We start from the raw sequence: 15119 nt of genomic DNA, 5'->3' as shown, positions 1-15119 counted from the left end.
GAAAAGGCTTGCTATTGCTAAACCTGTTTCTTCCACCATTATTAAAGCCTTGTTGAGGCTTTTGATCCTTCCATGAGAGATTTGGGTGATTTCTCCATGATGGATTGTAGGTGTTTCCATATGGTTCACCCATGTATTTTAACTCTGCTATTGCAGGGTTCTCAGGATCATAAGCTTCTTCCTCAGAAGATGCCTCTTGAGTACTGTTGGATGCAGCTTGCATTCCATTCAGACTCTGAGAAATCATATTGACTTGCTGAGTCAATATTTTATTCTGAGCCAATATGGCATTCAGAGTATCAATTTCAAGAACTCCCTTCTTCATAGGCGTCCCATTATTCACAGGATTCCTCTCAGAAGTGTACATAAACTGGTTATTAGCAACCATGTCAATGAGTTCTTGAGCTTCTGCAGGCGTTTTCTTTAGGTGAATGGATCCACCTACAAAAGTATCCAATGACATCTTTGATAGCTCAGATAAACCATCATAGAATATATCCAGGATGGTCCATTCTGAAAGCATGTCAAAAGGACACTTTTTGGTCAGCTGCTTGTATCTTTCCCAAGCTTCATAGAGGGATTCACCTTCTTTCTGTCTGAAGGTTTGAACATCAGCTCTAAGCTTGCTCAGCTTTTGAGGAGGAAAGAACTTGGCTAAGAAAGCTGTGACCAGCTTATCCCAAGAGTTCAGGCTGTCTTTGGGTTGAGAGTCCAACCATATTCTAGCTGTGTCTCTTACAGCAAAAGGGAAAAGCATGAGCCTGTAGATTTCAGGATCTACTCCATTAGTCTTAACAGTATCACAGATCTGCAAGAATTCAGTTAAGAACTGAAAAGGATCTTCAGATGGAAGTCCATGAAACTTGCAGTTCTGCTGCATCAGAGAAACTAGCTGAGGTTTCAGCTCAAAATTGTTTGCTCCAATGGTAGGAATGGAGATGCTTCTTCCATGTAAATTGGAATTAGGTACAGTAAAGTCACCAAGCATTCTCCTTGCATTATTGTTGTTGGGTTCGGCTGCCATCTCCTTTACTTGTTCGAAATTTTCAATAAGGTTGTCTCTGGATTGTTGTAATTTAGCTTCTCTTAGTTTTCTCTTCAGAGTCCTTTCAGGTTCTGGATCAGCTTCAACAAGAATGCCTTTTTCTTTGTCCCTGCTCATAAGAAAGAGAAGAGAAAAAAAAGAAGAGGAATCCTCTATGTCATAGTAAAGAGGTTCCTTATTGTTAGTAGAAGAAGAAAAGAAGAAAAAAAATTCGAACACAGATAGAAAAGGGGGTTCAAATTTGGTGAGTGATGTGAGGAAGAGATGTTAGTAGATGAATAAATAAATAGAATAAGATGAGAGAGGGAGAGGATTTTCGAAAATAATTTTTGAAAAAGAGTTAGTAATTTTTTTTGAAAAGTTTAAAATCAAAAGTTAAAATAATTAATTAATTAAAAAGAATTTTTGAAAAAGAGGGAGATATTTTCGAGAATTAGAGAGAGAGAGTTAGTTAGGTAGTTTTGAAAAAGGTAAGAAACAAACAAAAAGTTAGTTAGTTAGTTGAAACAAATTTTGAAAAGATAATAAGTTAGGAAGTTAGAAAAGATATTTTGCAATCATTTTTTTGAAAAAGGTAAGATAAGAAGATATTTTTGAAAAGATATGATAGAAATTAGTTTTTTGAAAAAGATTTGATTTTTAAAATCTCAATTAATGACTTGATTCACAAGAAATCACAAGATATGATTCTAGAACTTAAAGTTTGAATCTTTCTTAACAAGTAAGTAACAAACTTGAAATTTTTGAATCAAAACATTAATTGCTGATGTTATTTTCGAAAATATGATGTAAAATTAAGAAAAAGAATTTTGAAAAATATTTTTGAAATTTTAGAAAATAACTTAAAAAATTGAAAAAAGATTTGATTTTTGAAAAAGATTTTGAAAAAGATAAGATTTTTTTTTAAATTGAAAATTTGATTTGACTCATAAAAACAACTAGATTTTAAAAATTTTTGAAAAAGTCAAATCTAATTTTCGAAATTTTAAGAGAGAAAAAGGGAAAGATATTTTTTTGATTTTTGAATTTTTATGATGAGAGAGAAAAACAAGAAAAATGATGCAATGTATGAAAGTTATGGATCAAAATAATGAATGCATGCAAGAATGCTATGAATGTCAAGATGAACACCAAGAACACTATGAAGATCATGATGAACATCAAGAACACATTTTCGAAAAATTTTTAATGCAAAGAAAACATGCAAGACACCAAACTTAGAATTCTTTAATGCTTAGACATAAAGAATTCAGGAATGCATATGAAAAACAAGAAAAGACACAAAACATGCAAATGCAAAGATCAAACAAGAAGACTTACCAAGAACAACTTGAAGATCATGAAGAACACTATGAATGCATGAATTTTTTCGAAAAATACAAGATGAACATGCAATTGACACAAAACTTATAACATGACTCAAGACTCAAACAAGAAACACAAAAAATATTTTTGATTTTTATGATTTTCTAATTTTTTTGTATTTTCTTTTAATTTTTTCGAAAACAAAAGAAAAATTTTTGAAATATTTTTGAAAACCTTTTGAAAACAAAATAAGAAGAAAATTACCTAATCTGAGCAACAGGATGAACTGTCAGTTGTCCAAACTCGAACAATCTCCGGCAACGGCGCCAATAACTTGGTGTTGTTGCCGGATCAAAACTTGGCACTGATGTTACCGGACCAAAAGCTTGCCGAAAACTCGAACAATCCCCGGCAACGGCGCCAAAAACTTGGTATGCGAAATTGTTACTCAGGTTGTGAATTATTGTTCGAAATTGATTCCCTGGTGATGGCACCAAAAACGGATGCACAAAACCATGGTCTAAACATATCTTCACAACTTCGCATAACTAACCAGCAAGTGCACTGGGTCGTCCAAGTAATAAACCTTACGTGAGTAACGGTCGATCCCATGGAGATTGTTGGTATGAAGCAAGCTATGGTCACCTTGTAAATCTCAGTCAGGCGGATATAAAATAGTTATGGAGTTTTCGAAATTAATAATAAAAGAAGGATAGAAATACTTATGTAAATCATTGGTGAGAATTTCAGATAAGCGTATGGAGATGCCTTCGTTTCTCTGAACCTCCACTTTCCTGCTGTCTTTATCCAATCAGTCTTACTCCTTTCCATGGCTGGCTTTATGCAAGGGCATCACCGTTGTCAGTGGCTACATCCCCTCCTCTTGTGAAAATGGTCCAAGATGCCCTGTCACGGCACGGCTAATCATCTGAGGTTCCCGATCATGCTGGAATAGGATTCACCCTCCTTTTGCGTCTGTCACTACGCCCAGCACTCGCGAGTTTGAAGCTCGTCACAGTCATTCAATCATTGAATCCTACTCGGAATACCACAGACAAGGTTTAGACTTTCCGGATTCTCTTGAATGCCGCCATCATTGTAGCTTACACCACGAAGATTCCGATTAAGAGATCTAAGAGACACTCATTCAATCTAAGGTAGAACGGAGGTGGTTGTCAGGCACGCGTTCATAGGGAATGATGATGATTGTCACGTTCATCACATTCAGGTTGAAGTGCGAATGAATATCTTAGAAGCGAAATAAGATGAATTAAATAGAAAACAGTAGTACTTTGCATTAATCTTTGAGGAACAGCAGAGTTCCACACCTTAATCTCTGGAGTGTAGAAACTCTACCGTTAAAAATACATAAGTGAAAGGTCCAGGCATGGCCAAATGGCCATCCCCCTAAAACGTGATCACAGGATCAGAATACAATCCAGGATGTCTAATACAATAGTAAAAGGTCCTATTTATAATAAACTAGCTACTAGGGTTTACAGAAGTAAGTAATTGATGCATAAATCCACTTCCGGGGCCCACATGGTGTGTGCTTGGGCTGAGCTTGAAGTCTACACGTGGAGAGGTCATTCTTGGAGTTGAACGCCAGCTTTTGTGCCAGTTTGGGCGTTGAACTCCACTTTGCAACTTGTTTCTGGCGCTGGACGCCAGAATTGGGCAGAAAGCTGGCGTTGAACGCCAGTTTGTATCATCTAAACTTGGGCAAAGTATGGACTATTATATATTGCTGGAAATCCCTGGATGTCTACTTTCCAACGCAATTAGAAGCGCGCCATTTTGAGTTCTGTAGCTCCAGAAAATCCATTTTGAGTGCAGGGAGGTCAGAATCCAACAGCATCAGCAGTCCTTCTTCAACCTCTGAATCTGATTTTTGCTCAAGTCCCTCAATTTCAGCCAGAAAATACCTGAAATCACAAAAAAATACACAAACTCATAGTAAAGTCCAGAAATGTGAATTTAACATAAAAACTAATGAAAACATCCCTAAAAGTAACTAGATCCTACTAAAAACATACTAAAAACAATGCCAAAAAGCGTATAAATTATCCGCTCATCAGTAACTCACTATTTCCTTCTCAGCCAGCTTCCCCCAATTTCAAAACTTCATGAACAATTATGTTGAAAATTGTTCAATTTTGGTGTTCTAGCCTTGATTTAGCTTGTGGAGCTTACTGGGTTTGAGTTGCTACACATGTGGGAGCAGTAAGGTTACCCTAATCTTAAATTTAACTATTAATCTATTAGGTGAAATTTGAATTGGTAATATATGTGTGTATTAGGTACGAATCAAGCCCATATGTATGCATTGGAAGTGAAAAGTGAGTGTTTAAAGGCTTATGGGTGATTGAAGCTTGGTTTGTGGCTGGTTTCTTTGAGTGTTGGGGGCTGTGCTCTTGCTTGTGAGGCTGCCTTGGATTGAATAAAGTGATCGGCCAAGGTATGATTTAGGTTTCGCGCGTTGTTCCGAGGGTTACCTGAAACTGTAGGTCGATCTCGGATGAGATCTTCAGTACTGGTCGGAGATGACGTGTCCGGCCAGAGCTGTTGTGTCCGACTTGTTGGACTGGCTACACTTCTGATCCTTGGTCACCGGAGGGTGGGGGTACCTGCAAGAGACTCCAATGCTTAAGTTAGCATGGGTATTAAACAGGTTTTATGTAGAATCAGAGTATGAGTTATACCTGGGTGCTCCAGTGTATTTATAGTAGTGTGGGCTAACCTTTCCGATAAGATAAGTTAGTTATCTTATCTTATCTTATCTTTGGGTGAGGTCAGCTTATCTTTAAGGGAACCGCCTTTATCTCTATAGGCTTGGACTGCCTTTGGATTTGGGTCGTGTTCCCCTATTTGGGCCCTTTATTGGGCTTTCCTGTCGATTTGGCCGAGCTCTTTGAGAAAAGGTCGGATAGTCTGACCTGAAGAGGTCGGTCGGCTTGTCGCTAAACATCCCGGGTCGGACAGCTTGATCCAGGGTATGAACAGTGCCCCTGCTTGAGTTCGATCTTTCCGTGAGATCGTGCTTTTCAGAGCTTCGATCTCTTTGGAAGTCGTGCTCAAGCATCTATCTGGCTTGTTTCTTCATTGCTTTGCAATCTTTGCAGATTTTCTAGAGGTTTGGTACTTCACAGTCCAACCTCTTTTGAGTTGTAGTGTGGGTTTTCTACCCTTGCCTTCTGGATCATGCCTTGCTTTAAGTTTGTGTTGACAACCCTCTGCTTTGGCGAAGTTATCCCTGTGGCTTGATATCCGGGCTTTTTAGTGAATTGTCCAATGACTTTTTAGTGTTCTTTATATAGAACCCTTTTTAGTCTCGGATAACGTACGTAGCCCTGTTTGAGATTGTGCCTTCCTTGAGTGGGGTTCTATCCCTTTTAGCTAAGCACATTTGAGCCTTAAGTTGTTTTCCAACCTTTTGGCTTTTTTGAGATCGTTTTTGTGCCTCTTCTTAGCTGACATCGACCTGTATGACTTTGCCCCTGCTTGAGTTCGGACTTTTCCGTGAGATCGTGCTTTCAGAGCTTCGATCTCTTTGAGGAAGTCGTGCTCAAGCATCCTGACTTTGGTCGATCTTGAGTAGTTTCTCCTTGTGCGAGTTTGGCATTGCCCCTTTTTGGTGAGAGGTCTTTTCAGCCTTCTTCCGACTTGTTTGTCTTCACTGCTCGAGCTTTTTAGTCATAATCCAACAAATTTTTAGGTAGTGTTCCGATGGGGAACCTTTTTATAGTTTGTTTGGATGACTTTTTAGCTCTGTCTTTGAGGCTGTGCTTTTCGCTTTTTAAGTAGTGTCTTTTTTCAAGACTTCGTACTTTTCAGCGAAGCACTTCAGGCTTTGGTCTTTTGACCTTTCTTGGGCCTTTGTGAGATGTCTTTGTCCCTTTTTGTGGATCTTTGTAGAGTGTCGGTACTTTGTTGTCCGACCTTTTTTGATCACTTCTGGTTTTGTCCACTTTCGGCTTGGTCGAGGTGGTCCTTGGGGCTAACTTGTACGACAACTTTTTAGTGTTCTCTTAGAACACTTTTTAGTCATTCTGAACAATTTTGATAGCTTTGTCATGGAGCCGTGGCTTTTTGGGCAAAGCTATGTCCCTTTTAGCGCACGCTTTTCGTTGGTCCGATTTCTCGTGTCGTTCCGAGCTGTAGCTTTCATTGGTCCGACTTCTTCTTGCCGGTCCAAGCTGTAGCTTTTGTTGGTCCGGCTTCTTCATGTCGGTCCTAGCTGTAGCTTTCGTTGGTCCGACTTCTTCTTGTCGGTCCAAGCTGTAGCTTTCGTTGGTCCGACTTCTTCTTGTCGGTCCAAGCTGTAGCTTTGGGTCGACTTCTTCATGTCGGTCGCTTCTAAGTTATTTCTAGTAATCCATTTTATTTGGACCTTTGTCAGGTCTCTTTTTATGGATTACATTTTATAACTTTTGTAGCTTGGTTGGGCCGACTTCGTCATGTCGGTCCCTTCTAAGTTATTTTTAGTAATCCTCTTTTTTGGACCTTTGTCAAGTCTCTTTCAGGGATTACTTTTTATAACTTTTTGGTTTTGGGCCGACTTTTTCATGTCGGGCCCTTCTAAGTTATTTTTGTAATCCTCTTTCTTGGATCTTGTTCAGGTCTCTTTCAGGGATTACTTCTATAACTTATTTTTTGTAGGAGACCAACTTCGTCATATCGATCTCTTCTAAGTTATTTTGTAATCCTCTTTCTTGGACCTTTGTTAGGTCTCTTTCAGGGATTACTTTTATAACTTTTTTGTTTTGGGCCGACTTTGTCTTGTCGGGCCCTTCTAAGTTAAAGTAATCCTCTTTAATAGGGTTGGCCAGACCTCTTTCCAGGGTTTACTTATAACTTGGGTTGACTTGGTCCGACTTCTTAACGTCGGCCAGTCTTTAGGTTACTATTTAGCAATCTATAAGACCTCGTCAGGTTCTTTTTCGGATCACTTTCGATAACTTCTTGCATTATTCTGTGTTCATCTTTGCCGATTTGTAGAAGGTGATTTCTATCTTTGTTCGATCGTCCTTTAGATGAATCGCATTTTCATCTTTATCGGACGATCATCTTTATTGTGATCGTGTAGTGAATTTGATTTTTACTTTCTGCCGATCTGTAGCTTTATAATCGGGCGATGAATTCTTCTTTCACTTTTTTGCCAACCTTGTCGAAATCGGGTGATGAATTCTGGTTTCATCTTCGCCGACTTTTATCGTGATCGGACGGTGAATTTGGTTTTCACCTCGCCGACCTTGTCGTGATCCGGCAGTGAAATTTGCGTTTCAGATTAATGTGTCTTGGTATAGCAGTGAATTTAGTTTTCACTTTGTCGACCTTTGTCGAAATCAAACGATGAATTCGGTTTCTGTCGTGGTCGGGCGGTGAACTTGGTTTTCACCTTGCCGACTTGTCGCTTTGTAATCAGACGATGAATTTGGTTTTCATCTTGCCGACTTTGTCATGATCGGGCGGTGAATTTGGTGTTCACCTTGCCGACCTGCCGTAGTCGGGCGTCTTGGTAGGAAACTTTTTAGGGAATCTACAATCTTTTAAACAATAAAATGAAGATAAGAGTGTGTACATGTTAGTACTTACCTTTCTAGGTCGGACAATCTTTTTGGATCTCGGCCTGGCGCCCTTTTTAGATTGCAGGCATGCCATGACCTTGGTAGCTCTTGCCCCTCGAGGTTGGACACTTTGTAGCAACCTTTCCCAATTCTTCTGAACAACTTGGTATGGTCCTTTCCAGTTGGCTGCTAGCTTCTCTTCTCCTGACCGACCTATTCTGATGTCCTTTCGAATTAGAATGAGATCGTTGTTGCTAGATTACCTTCCGATTGTATCTTGAGGCCATTTGACGTTTTAACACCTCTTCCTTGATCCAAGCTCTTTCTCGGGTTTCTGGAAGTAGGTCGAGTTCTTTCTTTTGAAGTTGGGAGTTGGCCTCTTCACTGTAGTGGATCACTCTGGGCGATCCTTCTTTGACCTCCACTGGGATCATTGCCTCCATTCCGTAAGCTAATCGGAAGGGTGATTCCTTTGTAGTGGAGTGTGGGGTTGTCTGATATGCCCATAGGACTTGTGGGAGCTCTTCAGGTGGGGCTATAGGGAAGTTGGCATGCTTTTAATGTAAAGCTTTGACTTTGTATTTGCTCTGAAGAACTTTGGTTCTTTCTGCAAAAAGTTTGCATCTTTGATCGTTTGTTGTCACTTTTCATTCGCCTTTGAGAAGAATGTGTGCTTTGCTTAGGGTTTGGTTGCTGTTCCTGTTTCTTTTCATCGTTGCCTAACTCCTTTTGTACAAAAGTTCTAGCTTTTGTTTTGACCTTTTGTTTGAGAGGTGTTCAGACTGTTTGGGTATAGATTGTCGACTTCTTTTTTCTGTGTTCTTGCCCTGTTGTTGCCTCCAAAGGGTGCCCCTGGACTTTCGTGTGAGTCTTGGGGTTTCTCTTTTACTGCCACATCTGTCACTTGATATTTTGCTATTATTATCCGAGTTGTTTTCTTATTTTCCTGAGTTGTTTGGTAGTAACCCCATAGTCGACCTATGTCTTTGAGATGTCTACTAAGATCCCGGACAGCATGCCTGATTGGCTGGATTTCATAGTTTTAATGCGTTTTACTGTGGCTGACCCTGAGTACATTCCTTATACCGCCTTCGAGATCGACTTGTTGTGGTCTTGTAATGTAGCCTGGATGAGGCTTCTGTTATTGCCCCCTGGTTTGGTGTTGGCTAGTTTTGAAAATGCATCAGCTCGGGCATTTTATGTGTCGAACTTCATTTTCCCCGATTTTGTCTGAGTTGTTGGTGCTGGCTGGTTTTGAAAATGCATCAGCTCGGACATTCTATGTGTCGGACTTCATTTTCCCCGATTTGTCCGAGCTGTTTTCTGTTTTTGTCCAGGGTCCCCCGAATTGTCCGAGATGTTCTCTGGTTTTATCCAGGGTCCCCCAAATTATCCGAGCTGTCTTCTGTAGGATTCTTCCAGCTAAGTTTATTTTCCGTAGGATGCCTTTTATGGGCTGGTTGGTCCAAACTCTGATAGTGTGAGCTTGAAAGTATAGGTGGAGTCGTCGAGAGGTGAGTATGAAGGCATAGGCGAACTTTTTCTATCTTTTGATAGTTTAGTTCGGCCCCTTGTAGAGCTTTGCTGATGAAGTAGACGGGTTGTTGCCCACTTTCGTCTTCTCTGACTAGCGCTAAGGCTATTGACCGACTTCCCACTGCGAGGTATAATATGAGTTCTTCACTTTCCCGGGGTCTGGTGAGAATGGGTGGTTGCCCCAAGAATTTTTGAAATCTCAGAAGGCTTGTTCGCATTCTGTTGTCCTTTTCAACTCGTCCGACCTCTTTGGTGTGAGGTGGATGTTTAACTCGTCCGACCTCTTTGGTGTGAGGTGGACCTTCAACTTGTCCGACCTCTTTGTTGTGAGGTGGACCTTCAACTTGTCCGACCTCTTTGGTGTGAGGTGGACCTTCAACTTGTCCGGCCTCTTTGGTGTGAGGTGGACCTTAACTCACCCGACCTCTTCGGTGTGAGGTGGACCTTCAACTCGCCCGACCTCGTTGTTGTGAGGTGGACCTTCAACTTGTCCGACCTCTTTTGTTTTTGATTGGGCGAGGTGGTAGGATCTTCTCAGTGTTGTATATCTCTCGGTAGACATTCACAGGAGATAGGTTTCTCAGTGGGTTGGTCTTCTTTCTTCCTGAATTCTTTATCCTTATCCCGTGGTGGGTTAGGAGAATCCAGTTTTTGAGCTATCTCCCAACATGGAGTTCTCCTCCATATTGATATATTTTTCCGCCCTTTGTCGGACCTCGTTTAGAGATGTTGGGCACTTATTAGATATTAAGTGGTTGAAAGGTCCTTCTCTGAGGCCATTTATGAGTACCATGATGGCCGCTTCTGTTGGAAGACTTTGTATGTCCAGACATGCTTTGTTGAATCTTTCCATGTAGTTGCGAAGACTTTCCCGATCTCCTTGCTTAATCCCTAGTAAGCTCAGGGCATGCTTGGTTTTATCCTTCTGGATGGAGAACCTGGCGAGGAACTTTTTTAGCAAGGTCGTCAAAACTTGTGATGGATTTTGGAGGCAAACTGTCGAATCACTTTATTGCCGTCTTTATTAGGGTAGTCGGGAAGGCTTTGCATCGAATGGCGTCCGAGGCATCGGTGAGATACATTATGCTTCTGAAAATGCTGAGATGATGGCTTGGATTCGATGTGCCGTCGTACGGGGTCATGTCGGGAGCTTTAAAGTCCTTTGGGACTTTAGCTTTCATGATCTCCTTGGTGAAGGGATCTTTGTCCTTGTAAGAGTCGTCATCGTGACTAGGTTGAATGGTTTTGGCTTTGAGATCAGTCTCGAGCTTTAGGAGCTTGTCCTCTAGCTTTCGAGGTCGCCTGGTTTCTCTCCGGAGGTTTCTCTTAGCTTTTTGTTCCAGCTGTTTAAGGCGATTCTGTTGCTTACGGATAGCTTCCAAAATTTCTGTGTTTGGAGGTGGCGTCCGTATCTTTATTTGGTGTTCTGTCCACCAAACCAGAGTTGTGATCGTTGTCGTGGTCGTCCGCCATGGTGATGGGATGACTTCCAGGTTCCCCGGCAACGGCGCCAATGTTCCGAGGGTTACCTGAAATTGTAGGTCGATCTCGGATGAGATCTTCAGTTCTGGTCGGAGATGACGTGTCCGGCTGGCTGGTGGCAGCCGGAGCTGTTGTGTCCGACTTGTTGGACTGGCTACACTTCTGATCCTTGGTCACCAGAAGGTGGGGGGTACCTGCAAGAGACTCCGATGCTTAAGTTAGCATGGGTATTAAACATGTTTTATGTAGAATCAGAGTATGAGTTATACCTGGGTGCTCCAGTGTATTTATAGTAGTGTGGGCTGACCTTTCCGATAAGATAAGTTAGTTATCTTATCTTATCTTATCTTTGGGTGAGGTCAGCTTATCTTTAAGGGAACCGCCTTTATCTCTATAGGCTTGGACTGCCTTTGGATTTGGGTCGTGTTCCCCTATTTGGGCCCTTTATTGGGCTTTCCTGTCGATTTGGCCGAGCTCTTTGAGAAGAGGTCGGATAGTCTGACCTGAAGAGGTCGGTCGGCTTGTCGCTAAACATCCCGGGTCGGACAGCTTGACCCAGGGTATGAACACGCGTATAATATTTAAGGTTGTGTGAAAACTGAGGCTAGTGCCTTATAGGATAAGTTGAAGTAGTTATATGCATTAAATGGTTAGCTTTGTGATGATATTGGGTATATTAATTCTTGAGTTTGTGTTGAAAAATTATGAGTATGAAATGTTGACATTGTTAGATATGTGATTTTGGAATTGTTAATGAAAGGTTGATGATGACACTGATATATGTTAATGGAATTTGGTGATTATGGCTTGTTGAGTTAGTTAAAGGTGATTTATGAGTGTTATTAATGGATGAAGGAAATAGGTTAATGAATTCTTGAAATGGAAGCTTATGGTTGGAAAGGGTGGATTTATGATTATTGCATGAGTTTTATGTATTGGTGTGAATATGAATGCATTGGTGGATAGTATTAATGGAATAAGCTTAATATGTGGCAAATATGCAAATTTTGTGAGTGATGATAAGTAAGTTTGGCAAAAGTGTGGTTGGTATATTTTTGGTAAAATGTGGATTTTAATGAACTTTGGAAGTCCATAACTTGCTCCTCAAATATTGGATGAAAATGTGATCTAATTTAAATGAAAGATGGTTTTACAAGCTTTTAATCGATATCAATTTTGTGAAAAACAGAATTTTGTAGAGCAAGTTATGGACGTTGGAAAATTGGTGTATGAAACTGGATTAATGCAGGTTAAAAACTGGATATGCAGCTTTCTGGGCATTCTACATTTTGGAAAATCGTCCATCCACGCATACGCGTGGCCCACGCGTACGCGTGGCGTGGCATTTTAGCGACGCATGCGCGAGAAGCCATGCGCGCGCGTGAAAAGCTAATACGCATGATCACGCGTACGCATGACTCGCGTATGCGTGACTACTGCCTGCTGCAAAACCGGATTTTGGCTGTTTCAAACCAAATTTCCACTTCTAAACCTTCATTTTCTCCCTTTTAGACTTAAGGTATGGTACTAAGACCAATAGCTAGTTGAAGCTAGGAAAATAAGATAACTTGGGGGTAAAGTAAGAGGTAAAATAAGGAGTTTTATAAAGAAGATGAGAATGTTAAAGGAAGTTTAATGCCATGGCTTGATAAATGATGATATATTGATTATAAATATGAAATGGCTTATGAATGATATCTGAGATACGAGTTTCCTTAGGTAACAAAACCGTGGCTCGCCACCACGTGTTCCAGGTTGGATCTCGATACTCTATTGACCCTACGTCGTAAGGGTGACCGGGCACTATAAATTCCCGGGTATGGATAGCCCCCAGTGAGTGATTTGAATGATATATGAATGTGAAATCTATGCATAGACTCATGGGGATGCGCGACGGGGGACAGTCTAAGGTTTTCGGACTTGTCGGGTTGGCTGGATAACCGACAGATGAGCCTCATCAGCCATAGGACAGGTGATGAGCGGATAATTTATACGCTTTTTGACATTGTTTTTAGTATATTTTTAGTAGGATCTAGTTACTTTTAGGGATGTTTTCATTAGTTTTTATGTTAAATTCACATTTCTGGACTTTACTATGAGTTTGTGTGTTTTTCTGTGATTTCAGGTATTTTCTGGCTGAAATTGAGGGACTTGAGCAGAAATCAGATTCAGAGGTTGAAGAAGGACTGCTGATGCTGTTGGATTCTGACCTCCCTGCACTCAAAGTGGATTTTCTGGAGCTACAGAACTCGAAATGGCGCGCTTCTAATTGCGTTGGAAAGTAGACATCCAGGGCTTTCCGGCAATATATAATAGTTCATACTTTGGCCAAGAATAGATGACGTAAACTAGCGTTCAATGCCAGCTTCCTACCCAAATCGGGCGTCTAGCGCCAGAAAAGGAGCCAAAACCAGAGTTGAACGCCCAAACTGGCACTAAAACTGGCGTTCAACTCCAAGGAGGACCTCTACACGTGCCACACTTAAGCTCAGCCCAAACACACACCAAGTGGGCCCCGGAAGTGGATTTATACATCAATTACTTACTCATGTAAACCCTAGTGACTAGTTTATTATAAATAGGACCTTTTACTATTGTATTAGGCATCTTTGGATTACCTTATGATCCTTTGATCACGTTTTAGAGGGCTGGCCATCTCGGCCATGCCTGGACCTTCACTTATGTATTTTTAACAGTAGAGTTTCTACACTCCATAGATTAAGGTGTGGAGCTCTGCTGTCCCTCAAAGATTAATGCAAAGTACTACTGTTTTCTATTCAATTCTTCTTATTTCGCTTCTAAGATATCCATTCGCACCCAAGAACGTGATGAAGGTGATGATTATGTGTGACGCTCATCATCCTTCTCCCTTATGAACGCGTGCCTGACAAACACTTCTGTTCTACATGAAATAAGCTAGAATGAGTATCTCTTAGATCTCCTAACCAGAATCTTCGTGGCGTAAGCTAGAATGATGGCGGCATTCAAGAGAATCCGGAAAGTCTAAACCTTGTCTGTGGTATTCCGAGTAGGATTCAATGATTGAATGACTGTGACGAGCTCCTAACTCGCGATTGCAGGGCGTTAGTGACAGACGCAAAAGGATAGTAAATCCTATTCCAGCATGATCGAGAACCGACAGATGAATAGCCGTGCCGTGACAGGGCATTGGATCATTTTCCCGAGAGATGACCGAAAGTAGCCATTGATAGTGGTGATGTATCACATAAAGCCAGCCATGGAAAGGAGTAAGACTGATTGGATGAAGATAGCAGGAAAGCAGAGGTTCAGAGGAACGAAAAGCATCTCCATTCGCTTATCTGAAATTCCTACCAATGATTTACATAAGTATCTCTATCCCTATTTTATTATATAATATTCGAAAACACCATTATCACTTTATATCTGCCTGACTGAGATTTGCAAGGTGACCATAGCTTGCTTCATACCGACAATCTCCGTGGGATTCGACCCTTACTCACGTAAGGTATTACTTGGACGACCCAGTGCACTTGCTGGTTAGTTGTATCGAAGTTGTGAACCATGGTATTGGCACCATGTTCTTGGCGCCATTGCCAGGGAAAGAAAGAGCCATGAATTCTACATCATTCAAGTGTAATCACGATTACGCGTACCAAGTTGCTCACGTTGCCAGGGATTGTTCGAGCCTGGACATCACAATTTCGTGCACCAAGTTTTTGGCGCCGTTGCCGGGGATTGTTCGAGTTTGGACAACTGACGGCTCATCTTGTTGCTCAGATTAGGTAATTTTCTTTTCGTTTTGTTTTCAAAAAAAAAATTTTTTTTTTCAAAAATATTTTCAAAAATCTCTCATCTGTTTTCGGAAAAAAAATAAAAATGTTTTCAAAAATTTTATTCAAGATTTTTAAGAATGAATTCTAGTGTTTCATGAAGCATGTGAAGCCTGGCTGGCTGTAAAGCCATGTCTAAATTCTTTTGGACTGAGGCTTCCAAACCATCAGAGGTAAGTTACATACTTGATAAATGATGAGCAGCAATTTGTTATCAAGAGCAATATACTCTGGTGTTAAATGCTGAAGCTTGGCTGGCCATTGGCCATGTCTAGTGTTTTGGACTGGAGCTTTCATTGAAAGCTTGGCTGGCTAGTGAGCCATGTCTAATTCCTGGACTGAAGCTTTAGACTAAGAATGCAAGATTCCTGG

At 40.9% G+C, this 15119-nt stretch overlaps 1 non-coding gene and 1 pseudogene across 1 annotated transcript; both read left to right on the top strand.

Annotated features, from left to right (window-relative positions):
* The window catches only part of LOC112778125 (alpha-galactosidase 2-like), a 65096-nt pseudogene that overhangs the window by 33407 nt on the left and 16570 nt on the right, over window positions 1-15119 (top strand).
* Window positions 518-625, top strand: LOC112780789 (small nucleolar RNA R71). The gene has a single exon (XR_003191604.1). It is a non-coding gene; the product is annotated as a small nucleolar RNA R71 (small nucleolar RNA).

The sequence above is a fragment of the Arachis hypogaea genome, chromosome 19 (assembly GCF_003086295.3).
Source record: "Arachis hypogaea cultivar Tifrunner chromosome 19, arahy.Tifrunner.gnm2.J5K5, whole genome shotgun sequence".
Lineage (NCBI taxonomy): Eukaryota > Viridiplantae > Streptophyta > Magnoliopsida > Fabales > Fabaceae > Arachis > Arachis hypogaea.
This window is presented reverse-complemented; position numbering and strand designations above follow the sequence as displayed.